Here is a 14,497-nt window from a genome sequence, read left to right as displayed (position 1 = left end):
ACAGAACATGCTCAGCAAAATATTCCATGAGGAAGAGATGAAAATGACGATGCAAATCAGCAACGGGAGGTACTAGCCTAAAGGAATAGCCAAATAAAGGAGAAATCAAATCATGTCAAAAAACAAAAATGAGTCAAATGACTGGGAATACAAATCATATCACATTAATAACCCTGAGTGTTAATGGCTTGAACTCATCAATCAAAAGACAAAGACTGGCAGATTGGATAAAAAAGAAAAATCCAACAATATGCTGTTTGCAAGAGACTCATCTCATAGAAAGAGATACCCACAGACTAAAGGTGAAAGGATGGGAAAAAATATACCATGCACATGGACTCAGAAAAAAGCTGGAGTATCCATCCTCATATCAGATAATGTGGACTTTAAGCCAAAACTAGTCAGAAGGGATAAAGAAGGACATTACATACTGCTTAAGGGAAGCATAAATCAGCAAGACATAACAATCATAAATATCTATGCCCCGAACACTGGCTCATCCATGTACGTCAAACAAATCCTTCTCAATTCCAGAAATCAAATACACCACAACACAATAATACTAGGTGATTTTATCACACCTCTCTCACCACTGGATAGATCTTCCAAACAAAAATTGAATAAAGAAGCCATAGATTTCGATAACACAATCAACAATTTAGACTTAACCAACTTATATAGAATATACCATCCAACAAAGAACGAATACACTTTCTTCTCAGCAGCACATGGATCCTTCTCTAAAATAGACCATGTTTTATGCCACAAAGCTACTGTTAGCAAATACAAGAAGATAGAGATACTACCTTGTATTCTATCAGATCATAATGGAATGAAATTAGAAATAAATGACAAAATAAAAAACAGAAACTTCTCCAATACCTGGAGATTAAATAATACGCTATTGTATGATGAATGGATAACAGAAGACATCAGGAGGGAAATAAAAAAATTCTTAGAAGTAAACGAGAACAAAGACACATCATATCAAAATATCTGGGACACTATGAAAGGAGTACTTAGAGGAAGATTTATTTCATGGGGCACATTCAACAAAAGAAGTAAAAAATCAACAAATAAACAACTTAACACTACAGCTCAAAATCCTAGAAAAAGAAGAGCAGACCAACACCAAAAGTAGTACAAGACAGGAAATAGTTAAAATCAGAGCTGAAATCAACAAAATTGAAACAAAAGAAACAATTGGAAAAATTAACAAAATAAATAGTTGGTTCTTTGAAAAAATAAACAAAATTGATAAACCCTTAGCCACACTAACAAAGAGAAAGAGGGAGAAAACTCAAATTACTAAAATTTGGAATGAACAAGGAAATATCAAAACAGACATGAGTGAAATACAAAACATAATTAGAAGCTATTTTGAAAATCTATATGCCAACAAAACAGAAAACCTTGAAGACATCAACAAGTTTCTAGAGACATATGAATTACCTAAACTGAACGGGGAGGATATACACAACTTAAATGAATCAATTTCAAGCAATGAAATAGAAGAGGTCATCAAAAGCCTACCAACAAAGAAAAGTCCAGGACCAGACAGGTTCTCAGCCAAGTTCTACAAAACCTTTGAAGAAGAACTCATTCCAATACTCCTCAAAGTATTCCATGAAATAGAAGAGGAGGGAACCCTCCCAAACTCATTCCTGATATCTAAACCACACAGAGACACATCGAGGAAAGAAAATTTCAGACCAATATCCTTAATGAACATTGACGCAAAAATTCTCAACAAAATTTTAGCAAATCACATACAAAAATATATTAAAAAGATAGTGCATCACGATCAAGTGGGTTTTATCCCAGGGATGCAAGGTTGGTTCAACATCTGGAAATCAATGAATGTCATTCACCATATCAACAGACTTAAAGTTAAGAATCACATGATTATTTCGATATATGCAGAAAAAGCATTCAATAAAATACAGCATCCCTTCATGCTCAAAACACTAGAGAATACTGGGGTAGTGGGAACATTCCTTAACATTGTAAAGGCCATTTACGCTAAGCCCATGGCCAATGTCATTCTAAATGGTGAAAAACTGAAAGCATTCCCCCCAAAAACTGGAACAAGGCAGGGATGCCCTCTTTCACCACTTCTATTCAACATCATCCTTGAAACTCTAGCCAGAGCAATTAGACAAACCAAAGAAATTAAAGGGATACAAATAGGAAAAGAAGAACTCAAACTATCCCTGTTCGTTGTTGACATGATTATATATTTAGAGGAACCCAGAAATTCCACCAGAAAACTTTTAGAACTCATAAGTGAATTCAGTAAAGTAGCAGCTTATAAGATAAATGCTCATAAATGCAATGCATTCTTATATATAAGTGATGAATCTTCAGAAAGAGAAGTTAGGAAAACTACCCCATTCACAATAGCATCAAAAAAAAATAAAATACTTGGAAATCAATCTCACAAAAGAGGTGAAAGACCTCTACAATGAGAACTACAGAACACTAAAGAGAGAAATTAAAGAAAACCTGAGAAGATGGAAAGATCTCCCATGTTCTTGGATAGGAAGAATTAATATTGTCAAAATGGCCATACTACCTAAAGTGCTATATAGATTCAATGCGATTCCAATTAAAATCCCAATGACGTACCTTACAAAAATAGAGCAAGCAATTATGAAATTCATCTGGAAGAATAAGAAACCCAGAATAGCTAAAGCAATCCTTAGGAGGAAGAGTGAAGCAGGGGATATCGCAATACCAGATCTTCAACTCTACTACAAAGCAATAGTAACAAAAACGGCATGGTATTGGTACCAAAATAGACAGGTAGATCAATGGTACAGAATAGAGGACATGGACACAAACCCAAATAAATACAATTTTCTCACACTAGACAAAGGTGCCAAAAGTATGCAATGGAGAAAAGATAGCCTCTTCAACAAATGGTGCTGGGAAAACTGGAAATCCATATGCAACAGAATGAAACTAAAACCTATTGCTCACCCTGCACAAAACTCAACTCTAAATGGATCAAGGACCTTGGAATCAGACCAGAGACCCTGCATCTTATAGAAGAAAAAGTAGGTACAAATCTTCAACATGTCGGCTTAGGATCAGATTTCCTTACAAGGACTCCCATAGCACAAGAAATAAAAGCAAGAATCAACAACTGGGATAGATTCAAACTAAAAAGCTTTCTCTCAGCAAAGGAAACTATCAGTAATGTGAAGAGAGAGCCTACAGAGTGGGAGAAAATCTTTGCCATGCATACTTCAGATAGAGCACTAATTTCCAGAATATATAAAGAACTCAAAAACTCTACTCCAAGAATACAAATAATCCAAACAACAAATGGGCTAAGGAAATGAACAGACACTTCACAGAAGATCTACAAGCAATCAACAGATACATGAAAAAATGTTCAACATCTCTAGTAATAAGAGAAATGCAAATCAAAACTACCCTAAGATTCCATCTCACCCCAATTAGAATGGCGATTAATGAGAATCCAAGCAACAATAGATGTTGGCAAGGATGTGTGGAAAAAGGTACACTCATACATTGCTGGTGGGGCTGCAAATTAGTGCAGCCACTCTGGAAAGCGGTGTGGAGATTCCTCAGAAAGCTTGGAATAGAACCACCATTTGACCCAGCTATCCCACTCCTTGGCCTATACCCAAAGGACTTAAAATCAGCATACTACAGAGATACAGCCACCTCAATGTTCATAGCTGCTCAATTCACAATAGCCAGATTGTGAAACCAACTTAGAAGTCCTTCAATTGATGAATGGATAAAGAAACTGTGAGATACACACACACACACACACACACACACACACACACACACACACACACACACAATGGAATATTACTCCACCATAAAGAATGATAAAACTATGGCATTTGTAGGCAAATGGATGAAACTGGAGAATATCATGCTAAGTGAGATAAGCCAATCTCAAAAAACCAAAGGACGAATGATATTTCTGATAAGCGGATGATGACACATAATGGGGTGTGGGAGGGGTTAGTGTTAGTGTTAGGGTTAGGGTTGGGATGGGGGCAAGAATGAAGGAAGGAAGGACTGTATAGAGGGAAAAGAGAGGTGGGAGGGGTGGGGGGGCCTCCAGAGAGCCACAATCCCAATCCAAATAAAATCAGTGAGACAAAACATTGTGCCTAGAAGCCCCTGTTGGTTCCTCCTCTTATGTTGGGCAGAATATTAAACTCCACAACCTGGCTTACAAAGCCCTAAATACTTTGCACATCTTAACCCAATACACACAAAAAGTCTACTTCTTCACTTTCCATACAGTGTTTGCTTACATTGAATTTCTCTCATTAGTTAGGTTCTCTTTGTTAGGTTTTTCCCGTCTCTACACTGCAGCAAACTTTTCCCGGTTTCTAAATGCCCCTTTTCCTACCAAATTCCTACTCAGTTTAATGATGTGTCCATTGCAAATTAATATCTCTTACAGGGTTATTGCTGGGATGAGAAAAAAATGCACATCAGTGTTTTGTACAAGCTTGGCCTGTGGAAAGAGCTCAGTGAATGGCAGCAAATCTTTTTTAAAAAGGCACTTAGAATTATCTTTCCCTAAAATTACATGTGCTTTTAAACTTTACAAAACTGAGTTGATCGTCTGATAAAAACAGCCTGCAAATAACATTTAAATTGTAGAGAAGTTGAAGAAAGAAATATTACTCATTCTGCCCAACACATCTTAGTTTTGGAGGACTGGATGGAAGGAAAATGTCTTTGAGAGATGAGAAGGTAAGCCAAACAAACTGACAAATGACAGACTAAAAAAGACATCCTACTCTCCCCAGCAGCTCCAGGAACTGAGAAGCCAACACAGATCTTTTCCATCAGGCATACGAAGTCATTAAAGCTTCAAAGTTTAAAAGTTTAAGAAAAAGAAAAAAAAAAAAATCCAAGCTCCGTAGGAGAAGCCCATACATTTTGATGGCATGATACCTACCCTCTGACCTAACATAACCATGAGGAAGGAATGATTCCACAGCAGATTACTGCCTGGACAAGGGCACTAGTGCGAGGTTTGAATTCTAAGCCTCTGTTACATGCTGCCAACCCTCCTACTTGTCTCGGTCAAAATCAAGGCAGATGCTGATATTGTGCTGCAGAGAAGTTCAGTTCTCCTTCAGAGAGTTGTTTTGTTCTTTTTTCCAAAGGAAAATCATCATATATCACAACAAACGCCTTCATTTCTTTTCAGCTTTCATGCTGCTGGGATGCTCTGATCACACTGTGTGGGGCCATGAAGAACTGTCTCAAAAATGATTCCTGGAAGAAGCAGAAAACCCCTCCTAGAAATACATCTTTTCTCTTGGCTGCTGCCCCAGAATCCCCCGCCAGGAACCATCCTAAGCTGGCCAGGAGGATGAATGACCCCAGGTCTTCCCCCATCTCTGTCGTCCATGATTCTTGAAGTGAGTCCAGAGCTGATGACTGTCTGCAGTTTACAAAGCTGCTGCCTCTGTGGAGGCCACTCACTGGGCTCATTCAAACTCACTTCAGATAGAGGAATTTCACATTCCTGCTCAAGAGAGGGTGAGGACTCGGACCAGCAGCTCAAAAAAGGCTGCTGGAATTGCCAAGACAAACAGCTTCTCAACTTCCATTATAAGAGGCTTTCATCAATGTTTGGAATCCTTTCTATTATAGAAATAGATTTCCACCCCAAAAGAAGCATATTAAAGAGTGGTCCCTATGGTCTCAGGAGCACTTGGGCCAAAACAATTTAAATGAGCACAAAAAGTTGATGTGGACTAGGAGACACAGTGATTTAAGATTCTGGCTGAGGAACTGAAATGGCTGAGTTTGAACTCTGGTTCCTCACTCGGTAGCTGTATGGGAGCGAAAAGGTTACTAACGACCTGTGAACCTTGGTTCCCTCATCTCAAACATGGGACTAATAACAGCACCTACTGTCTTCAAGTTGCTAGAAAAAAACATGAGCTAAGCCTTGCAGAATGCACACTACCAAGGCTGGCACCAAATAAGTACTCTACAAGGTCTTTTCTCATTTTTGCTGCCACAATAGCATCATCAACAACTACAGGCTACTTAAGCACAATCTGCCACCACAACTGCATTTTCCTAGAATAGCTAAGTTTCTGTTTGTTTATTTTTCCTTTCTTGCTAAAACATGGTCTTATTCTTTGGGAAACACAAGGGTGATAAAACTAAAATTCTGCTGATTTGGTACCTTCATTTTTGAAAAAAAAACATATTTATTCGTCATGTCCACATATCTTGTACCTGTTTTCTCTCATGCCACCACCTTATTTCACTATCAATGAAGTATAATTTCTGGCTCAGGCTTCTGTTTCTCCAGTAGAGAGATACTACACGGTAAATCTTCCCGGAAGATACTCTTGATTATGCTCTTCCTAGTCCCAAAAAGTTTAAAATTTCTTAAGTAAATATTAGAAGCTTTACTTATCCAGGCTGATCCTTCTTGTCCATTCTTCCTCTTATTCTCGGGTCCAAGCTACAGAACCTACTCTTTTTTCTGAGCATACACTGTATGTTCCCACCTCTATAGTCTTTCCTCAGGTTCCTCACCTACTTTTCCATCTGGTAAAATCATTTCCATGTTTCTAGTCCAGGGAAAATACCATCACATTCATAGAAACTTCCCCAACTCTTCCCTCCTCTGAATGCCCATGACATTCATATAGAATATGTCACCTTCTGCCAAGGTGGATGCCTCTTTGCCAAGTTCCAGATTTTTATTCCAACCTTCATACTGGGCAGAGCTACTTAGCTATACCAAATCATCTTAAACACAGCCTAGCCAAAGCCTGTTTTTAGCTCCTGCCCATCATATTTTCCACACTTATTCCTATATCTTGCAACAGTTAGGCAGGGATCTCAGTCATGCAGGTAGATATCACTGAACCCAGGAAAAGCTGAGGAATTTGAGTTCCCTGAGAAAAATAAGAAGTACATGATATTTCTGCTGGGTCTCACAGAAAAAAAGCAGGATAAAGCTATCTGGGGCTCAAGGACACAGAGTTGGCTAATCTTCACTACCCTGTTGTCTTCGGTCTCTCCACTGCCTCAGGGACTCACATTCTGCTCTACAGGCCTTTTCCTATAGCCTTTAATTAGTCAGAATGTTTACCTCCTTATAACTCTATTTCTTTGTAGCTCAGATTATTCATTCTGTAAGTATTATTAAGTGTCCACTATTTTGCAAGCACTGATTGGGTAAGACATATTTTCCAGACAGAAGTTCTACTCTAGACTGAAAGGCAGATGTTGAACAAGCAATTGAGGGTGTGCTCCATGTTCAAGTGGTAAGTTCCATGAACTTGATACACATAAACCTTACCTCCAGTGAATGCCAAAGGAAGGAAGTGACATTTAAACTTCACTTGACCTATGAAAAAAATAAAGCTATATCCATACTTCATATTTTAGACTAAGATAAATTCCAGATGGTTCAAAGACTTAAATACAGAAAAGCAGACCATAAAAATACTGAAGGAATGTTTGTGTCCTCCCAAATATTCATATACTGAAATCCTAACCCCTAAGGTGATGGTATGGAGAGTGGGGTCTTTGGGGAATGGGATTAGTGTCCCTTTAAAAGAGGCCTACAGGAGGAAGCTTGCATGCTTCTCCCTTATAAGGACACAGTAAGAAAACTCTGTCTACCCAGAAAGCAGGTTCTCACCAGACACAGAATCCACCAGCACTTTAAGCTTGGATTTTCCACTTTCCAGAACTATGAAAAATAAACTTCTATTATTTATAAGCTACACGGCTTATGGAATTTTGTTACAGCAGCCAGAACAGACTAAGACAAAATCATAAAAATACTAAAAGAAACCACAGGACAATTGTTCTCACAATATTGCAGTGTGGGAAAAAGTTTGTAACTATGATGAAAAGTTAAAAAAAAACTTTTTTTTAAAGACAATATGTCTGACTGTATAAAAATGATTTTCAAAAAATCTAAATAACAAAAACCACTATTAGCAAAAGAAAAGTAACAAAGTGGTAGGAAGGAGCATTGAAAAACTCATATTAAAAACAAATGGAGGGGCTGGGGGTAGTGGCTCTATGACAGGTGCTCACCTAGCATGCGTGAGGCCCTCGGTTCGTTCCTCAACACCACATAAAAATAAAATAAGGCTATTGTGTCCACCTACAACTAAAAAAAATTTTAAAAACCAAATGAATAATTTCCTGAATGCATAAAGAGCTCATACAAATACATAAGACCAATAAAAGAATATGGCAAAGTATAAATACATTTAAACATATCCACCTTAACTTGTAAAAAGATAAAAACAAATCAGAACTATATTAAAAAACACTTAAATATCATTTTTCACCTTCTATGTTAAAATGACAAAAATGTCTGAAAAACACTGTCCTTGCAGAGTTAATTCAAATAGAAGGCATCTTACGTACCACTGATGGAACTAGAAGTGGTCACTCTGTAGAGGTCAAGTGGCAAAATCTAGCAAAATTAGAAGCATAGTGTCCTAGACATTCCATATCTAGGAATTTATCCTGAAGATACATTCATATACATACAAAATTAAGACTATTCACAGATATGAATTATAGCACTCTATATGAGAGGAAAGGACCTGAAACAACCTAAAAGACCTTTGGGAGGAGACTGATACAATGGAGTACAGTGCAAAGGTAAAAAGGAACAGAAAACTTTTGTATACAAATACAGGAAGATCTCAAAGATAGTTTGTTAAGGGAGAAAAAAAAAAAAAAACTCCCAAGGTGCATAGCACTATATATTACATAATACCATTTGTATAAACCTAACATTGTAAATACTATCAATCTCCTCTGAACTTCATGATACTGCTTCTGGGGATAATCCCAGTCACATCACAGTGCCTGGCACAGATAGAGCATCAATTACTATTTGGTGAAAGTGAATAAGGCAAAGAATAAAGGAAATAAATGAAGGAAGAAACACAGTCTGATATGTGGCCCATCCTCTAAATTCAAATCAATCTTTTTATACATGAATACAGAGAGCTGAATCTTGACCACTTATTTCCAGAACAATCTAAAATGTGTCCTTATACAAGACAAAAAAGTATGGGTGAGTTTACATACTTATATAGAAAATTACTTTTCAATATGCATGAGTTTTCTGTTTACTTATTCATATTCCTGAGAGAAAAAAGAAGCAGTCAGCAGGATATTGTTGTTTTCAATCTTTCTGTCAGAACAAAAGTCTCTTAATAGCTTGGGGGTGTGGGGTCTGAAGGTTTTATTCTAGCTCTTCAGATTTTGCAACTAGAAAAACTATGAACGCTGCCTTGACAGGTTCATCTCCAGCTTCTTTCATGTATCAACTCTCTATTCTCCCCTGTTACTCTAGGCATGAAAAGCTACATCACAGCAATAATCATAACCACAACCAGTACCACTTAGTGAACACCTATTATGTGCTAGCACTGTGCTCCAATCTCAGTGTGTATCCTGGTCACAAGCCCATAAGAGATGAGCTATAATATAGCTGTCTCCATCTTATAGACACAGAAATTGGCTTAAAGACATGTCTCAAGTGCTATAGCAATGAAGATGTTTCTCAGAATGCAGTTTATTTACTTTTCTACATTTAATAGTCTTAATAACAGGTAACATCTCTAATAACCTAAATGAGGAGTGAAATATTAGCATAAAGTAATAACAGGTCTGGGAAAGACTACATACATGAAATTCAAGAGTGGAGCTTCTTTATCTGCTCAGGAATCCCTAAAGAGCCCCCACTTTGTGTGCCTGGGTGGTGCAAGAGCACCCACACTCAACAAAGTGATAGGACACCTATCTGCCAATTACCCAGTGAGTGTTTCTCACCAAGGTCCATTCACCACAGGTTATCAGAAGATTCTCCAGCTATTCATTATTATAACCAACTCATTCCCTTCACAGTAATTATCTTTGAGCAACATATCATGCTGTCCTTGGATCCATCAAACTGACATATGATTAAATAGCAGAGAGGTTTGAAGTTAAATTTAAAACAACTCTCTTACACTTCAACTTACACATCACATCAAGATCTATTTAGCCACAGGAAGATTCCAGTTGACCAACACCAAAGACCAGTGGACAACTCTGCTGTTACTAAACGTTTCCATTTGAAAAAGGTGTTGGCTGTTTTCTTAATACCTTCAAAAGAAAATTTCCCTGGACCTGAAGCAAAAATTTGCAAGCAATTATCTGTACAAAATTCCACCTGCACCAAACATTAAAATATTCACAACTGTGTCTTCATAATTGCGTATGGGGTCTTATGAGAAATAGCACATTTCCTCCAAACACTCTGAGAGTCAGACGTTGTACTGTACACAGGATAAAATATTATAAAATATTACAAATTATTGTACATATAGCTCTGTAGATACCCTAAAGAGCAATGCTTATATTAACAATGTTAACAATCTAAAAATACTTTGGAAGCTAAAATGAAAATATAAGTCTCACTGTTCTTAGACTAAAAAAAAAATCACACAGATTCTTCAAGGAAAAATTAATTTCTATTTCTAAGCTTATTCTATGGTTTCCACATTTCAAATTTTGGTATAAGAATAATTCTATAGAATCTACTTTATGTTTGCAGGAGTTATAAAGTTAAAAAAATAAATTTTTTTCTGTCTTAAATAAAAACAAATGCACCCATGCAAAAATTTGCCAATTTCAGCCAATTTTTATTTTTCATATTTACTTAGTTTAATATTGTGGTTCACTTTCATCCATGTAGTACTCATTTAATTTGAAGTAAAATGAAAGAGTGGCAGATATTAAAATAATCATAATCCCCATAAAGAAATTTTCCAAAATCTTTGTTAGATATAACAACAACTTATTTGCTTCAGAGACAGATGCACAGTACCCACTCAGTTTTCAATTGGTTCACCCCAAAACATTGTTTTCACAAAAATATGACATTACGCAGTGTGGAAATTCTAAGCACCTTCATCCAATATGGAAGAAAGTCTCAGTCACTAGATGGTTAGGTTTCCCTACAACTTGAGCTAGTATTATGGGTAATGAAGTGACAGAATTCACATTTCATAAGAAAAGCCATATAAAGGAAATAAGATATTATTTTTCTAAAAAGTGATTTATACTAATACTGAGAAACTATTTTTTTTAAAAATTCGTTTTCCTTTCTCAACATTTATAGACAAGGCTAACATATCTTGAGAGATTTACTATTTGCTGATATTCATCCATATGGTAGTACCAACTAAAAGCCAAGAGTACTGGAAGAACATAAAAAAGGTTTGGGGCAGGGGAAGAGATGAATGGCTAACTCTCCAGTTTGATATCTCTTATTGTGGGCCAGGACCTATCATGCCTACCTGGGATGAGCTCTTGATTTGGTTGATGTTGTTGCAATGGATTTGCAAGTTGAAAACCATTTTACTCATTTCTGGGAAACCTCAGAAACACTGTGCAGGAAGATTTCGAGTGCAATGCCTTTATGTTCCTTCAGTCTTCCCCATTTCTCAGGGTACAGAAAAGGCACCAGAGCAGCAGCTCAAGCAAGAGTAAAAGTAAAAACAATACAAAGCATAAAGTCTTCGTTCTATAAATCAGAGCTGTCTCAGCAAAACATTAGCCATGGCAAGTTCCACCCAGGCCAGGATCAGAAAGGTGCAAGCACCCACCCGTGGCTATGCCTCAAAGGTTCAAAACCAATTCTAAATATAGACCCCACTTAATGTTTGCAAGAGCTGTAAATCAGAGAAAACAACTTTTTTTTTTTTCCATCTCCAATAAAATATCTGCACCCAAAGCAAAATTAGCCAATTTCTGGCTTTCTACCAGTTTTGCTTGGGCATAAAATTTTCTGACACTTCACCAGAAATGTCAGCATTAGTAAAAGGCAGCTTTAAAGAGGGGAATGATTTTTTGACCTGTGGATAACCCCTTTCACCCTAACAGGAAAGTACGGGGGTGGGGGGACCACACCTGAAACCCAGTTTTTCCAGTTATTAGTATAAACAGGACAAATTATTTTTCTTAGTGGTCAAATCCTTCCTTATAGGAAATGTTGGTCTTTGAATTGGCAAGGGGAAGGGTCATATCTGTTTTCCTGCCATATCCCCAATGCTGAGTACAGACCTTCCTACAAAGAAGGATTTCAAAAAACAGTATAAGAAGGGGAAGGGGAAGAGGAAACAGGAGGGAAGGAGAGAGAGGAGAGAGAAAAGAAGTGATGGGGGATGAGAATAGTTCACACAGAGATCTGTTTCCCCCTCTTTTGGTGGGAATATTTTTCTTGAACTTTTAAGCAGCAGCCTGATAGAAAAGCGATCATATCTTTTCTTTGGGCTTCCTATATGATGCTAGGTTTCTAGCCATTGCAGTCAAGTCAAGTCTACCAGAAAGAGTCTACCAGTAACTGAGAATAAGGAACAAATTAAGGGTGGAAGGGGAGAGAAAAAGCTAAAGAAAGTTGCTTCCTTCAACAGTCATCTATTTACCAACATTCAAGTGCATAACTGGCATCTCCAGGTTAGGGTACACCATGCTGCACAGAATTAGAGATCAAGCCAGCAGGTTCAGGGTGGCCTATAAGGAGAGGCAACAAACCTGGCCCTTGAGAGGCAGGATCTATCTGTACAGGAAGAACCAGGGCTATGGATATGAATCTCAAAATGAAGGGAAATGTTGGCTGCACAGCAGGCAGGACTGTTTTCCCCCAAATGCTTCATGGAATATATTCTATGAACCATATTTGCAAAACTGCAGATTGAACAAAATAGCACAAAATTCCTTCTCAGAGCTTTTATTATGTAATTACACCAGAAATGACATAAGAACTAATATGTAAATCAGAAAGGACTGACTTTGGGGAAAAACCACACATACACATACACACTCCTTTACTTACTAGCTGTATTAATCTGAGCAAAATATCAAACTTTCATGAACTCCAGTTTCCTCTTCTCTAATAAAAACTCAGTTGTTATGAGAAGTGAATACTATATAAAAAGAGATCAATCTAGCACTGGCACTTAGTTAATACTCAAATATACTATTGCTGCTGCTACTCCTATTATTTCCATTACTGCTATCTTCATTGTCATCATCATCATCAACATGTATCATGAATATAAAAAAAAAGAATGTCATATGCAGCATTTCTTACATGGTTATGGTTTGGTCAGTCTTATATCAGTTGTTCTGTGGAAATGCCAAGTCAGTGTGTAGTCCCAGCCTCTCACATGGTGGGTACTCACAATGTATTTGTGGAGGAAATGGGGCAAAGAATTGACCCTACCAAATTGCTGGACAGTAAGAGGATGCTCTCAGGACAAGGTGTTTTTCATTATTTCCTTGGACAACAGGCCTTTGAGGTCTGGGAGAAGTGACTTCATCTTTTGCTTAAAGAAGGAGGGATTGAGAGCACAGTGTTCAACTTTGGGGAAACATCACAAAGAGTTTATTTTCGTAGAAGTGTTTGAAGTGACTCTGTAACAATGAGCTCACGCCTGCTGCCAGGCGCCAGCCATCAGTGTAAGACTGCTTACAGGAAAATGCATGAGGCCCATCACCAACAGCCCCCTAGGCCCCCACCTGTCAGACATGTGATGCCCATGTGCAGGACAGATCCAGAGGATTTGCCCCAAGGAAGACTCCTTCCTCTCCAAGAAGGGACACTGAGGCCCACACAAGGAAATGGCTGACCAAAGATCCAAAGTAAACTGGAGGATGGGAGAGCCTGGGAGAGGCCCAAACCTTCTGGTTTTACTTGGTTGATTTTCTGGCAGGATTTTGAACTGAATCCCAGAGGATATTTTTTCTTTCTTCCTTATTTTTTTTAATTCAATTCCTGCATACATTTATAAAGATAACCTCATCTGTCATAAGTCACATGCTAATCTCACAAGGAGTTCCTAGAAGTGAGCAAGCTTCACGTAAACACTCTCCCTGTGTGCAATGCAAGGATCCTGTTAAACCTCTCCAGCTTCTTACTGGTCTGTTTGTAAAGACATTCTTGACAGAAATGGAGTTTACTGGAGTGCAGGAGTTGAGCAGTTTTAGATATGACATTTGCATTTTACCAAACCCAATATTTAATACCTGACCGCCTGAATTTAAGAAAGAATCCACACAGAGTTTGAAAAGGAAATGAGATCACCTAAGAAAGCTACTTGAGGGAAGAACTTCCCATGGAGCCCACAGCAAATTGAAAAAAAAAAAAAAAAAAAAAAAAATGCCCCAGAGTTTGCAAAGTTTTCAAACCTCAGATTGAAATGTGGGAGCATGCAGGGCAGATTACAAACTTCTATTGGTGAGAAAGATCAGACAAGATTTTTCTATAATTCCTGATATGTGTATATGCAAACACATGTATGTGTGAGTGTACACATATATGTATCTCAATGGTAAGGCATATAAAGAAAGCATATGCATTCAATTCAATTGTTACATTTCATTTTATTTTAACTGGTAATCCTGAAAGTGTTTGGGGAAGAAAGTAGTT

The 14,497-nt window shown here is 37.6% G+C and overlaps 1 protein-coding gene across 9 annotated transcripts in view; it reads right to left on the bottom strand.

Moving 5' to 3' along the window:
• ERC2 (ELKS/RAB6-interacting/CAST family member 2) overlaps positions 1 to 14,497 on the bottom strand; it is a 1,069,021-nt gene that overhangs the window by 434,107 nt on the left and 620,417 nt on the right. The gene's annotated exons all lie outside the window — the stretch shown is intronic.

This window comes from Sciurus vulgaris, assembly GCF_902686455.1.
Source record: "Sciurus vulgaris genome assembly, chromosome: 16".
In the NCBI taxonomy this organism is placed as follows: Eukaryota; Metazoa; Chordata; class Mammalia; order Rodentia; family Sciuridae; genus Sciurus; species Sciurus vulgaris.
The sequence above is the reverse complement of the archived record's forward strand: the minus strand, read 5'-3'. Positions and strand labels throughout refer to the sequence as shown.